Source organism: Nerophis ophidion, linkage group LG17 (assembly GCF_033978795.1).
Source record: "Nerophis ophidion isolate RoL-2023_Sa linkage group LG17, RoL_Noph_v1.0, whole genome shotgun sequence".
Lineage (NCBI taxonomy): Eukaryota > Metazoa > Chordata > Actinopteri > Syngnathiformes > Syngnathidae > Nerophis > Nerophis ophidion.
The window spans coordinates 4,543,370-4,545,869 of record NC_084627.1 but is presented as its reverse complement, the minus strand read 5'-3'; the positions used below and the strand labels follow the sequence as shown (position 1 = coordinate 4,545,869).

The 2,500-nt window shown below is 43.7% G+C and overlaps 1 protein-coding gene across 1 annotated transcript in view; it reads left to right on the top strand.

Annotated features, from left to right (window-relative positions):
* The window catches only part of rnf34b (ring finger protein 34b), a 45,026-nt gene that overhangs the window by 30,980 nt on the left and 11,546 nt on the right, over positions 1-2,500 (top strand). The window lies entirely within an intron of this gene.

Below are 2,500 nucleotides of genomic sequence, written 5' to 3'. Positions count from 1 at the left end.
TTGCCAGAAAACACACACACACACACATGGTATGGGAATAAAAAAACAGGTCCCCATAACGTCAGAAGTCCCCTAAAGGTGACTGTGTAAACAGAGTGATGTCCCCATTTAGTAAGCACTGCCAGAAAACACTCACACACACACATGGTATGGGAATAAAAAAACAGGTCCCCATAACGTCAGAAGTCCCCTAAAGGTGACTGTGTAAACAGAGTGATGTCCCCATTTAGTAAGCACTGCCAGAAAACACTCACACACACACACACACACACACACACACACACACACACACACACACACACACACACATGGTATGGGACAAAAAAACAGGTCCCCATACCGTCAGAAGTCCCCTAAAGGTGACTGTGTAAACAGAGTGATGTCCCCATTTAGTAAGCATTGCCAGAAAACACACACACACACACATGGTATGGGGACAAAAAAACAGGTCCCCATACCGTCAGAAGTCCCCTAAAGGTGACTGTGTAAACAGAGCGATGTCCCCATTTAGTAAGCACTGCCAGAAAACACTCACACACACACATGGTATGGGAATAAAAAAACAGGTCCCCATAACGTCAGAAGTCCCCTAAAGGTGACTGTGTAAACAGAGTGATGTCCCCATTTAGTAAGCACTGCCAGAAAACACTCACACACACACACACACACACACACACACACACACACACACACACACACACACACACATGGTATGGGACAAAAAAACAGGTCCCCATACCGTCAGAAGTCCCCTAAAGGTGACTGTGTAAACAGAGTGATGTCCCCATTTAGTAAGCATTGCCAGAAAACACACACACACACACACATGGTATGAGAATAAAAAAACAGGTCCCCATAACGGCAGAGGTCCCCTAAAGGTGACTGTGTAAACAGAGTGATGTCCCCATTTAGTAAGCACTGCCAGAAAACACTCTCACACACACACACACACACACACACACATGGTGTGGGACAAAAAAACAGGTCCCCATAAAGTCAGAAGTCCCCTAAAGGTGACTGTGTAAACAGAGCGATGTCCCCATTTAGTAAGCATTCCCAGAAAACACACACACACACACACACATGGTATGGGGACAAAAAAACAGGTCCCCATACCGTCAGAAGTCCCCTAAAGGTGACTGTGTAAACAGAGTGATGTCCCCATTTAGTAAGCATTGCCAGAAAACACACACACACCCACATACTTGTTATCATTTGGAATGGGGACCGAGTTTTTGTTCATGACTTGTGGGGACCTCTCTTTCTACAAGTTGTGGAGGCATAAAAAAAAAGAGAGGTAAAATGGCCACTGCCCAGTTAGCTCATACACGTCTTTAAATCTCTGGATTGATGAAGTAATGTTTTATATACAGTGGGGCAAAAAAGTACTTAGTCAGCCACCGATTGTGCAAGTTCTCCCACTTAAAATGATGACAGAGGTCTGTAATTTTCATCATAGGTACACTTCAACTGTGAGAGACAGAATCTGAAAAAAAAAATCCAGGAATTCACATTGTAGGAATTTTAAAGAATTTATTTGTAAATTATGGTGGAAAATAAATATTTGGTCAACCATTCAAAGCTCTCACTGATGGAAGGAGGTTTTGGCTCAAAATCTCACGATACATGGCCCCATTCATTCTTTCCTTAACACGGATCAATCGTCCTGTCCCCTTAGCAGAAAAACAGCCCCAAAGCATGATGTTTCCACCCCCATGCTTCACAGTAGGTATGGTGTTCTTGGGACGCAACTCAGTATTCTTTTTCGACGGGTTGAGTTTATACCAAAATGGATACAAGCATGATACAGCAGAGGATTGGGAGAATGTCATGTGGTCAGATGAAACCAAAATAGAACATTTTGGTATAAACTCAACTCGTCGTGTTTGGAGGAAGAAGAATACTGAGTTGCATCCCAAGAACACCATACCTACTGTGAAGCATGGAGGTGGAAACATCATGCTTTGGGGCTGTTTTTCCGCTAAGGGGACAGGACGATTGATCCGTGTTAAGGAAAGAATGAATGGGGCCATGTATCGTGAGATTTTGAGCCAAAACTTCCTTCCATCAGTGAGAGCTTTGAATGGTTGACCAAATACTTATTTACAAATCTTTAAAATTCCTGGATTTTTTTTTTCACATTCTGTCTCTCACAGTTGAAGTGTACCTATGATGAAAATCCCAGACCTCTGTCATCATTTTAAGTGGAAGAACTTGCACAATCGGTGGCTGACTAAATACTTTTTTGGCCCCACTGTGGATGTTGTCCTTCTGTTTGCTGTATTGGATTTTTTGCACAGTCAGCATCTGTGAGCGTTTCAGTTGGTGTGACTGAGCGTGTCCTCTGCTGGTGTTTGCAACAACAAACAAGGATGCTTGTGCTGACCTTGAAAAGGCGGAGCTCAACAGCACTGCTCCTGTCGTCTTTTGACGGCTGCAACGCCAGCGTTTTACTCTCTGACTCTTTGTGTGCGTGTGTGTGTGCGTGTGTGTGTGCGTG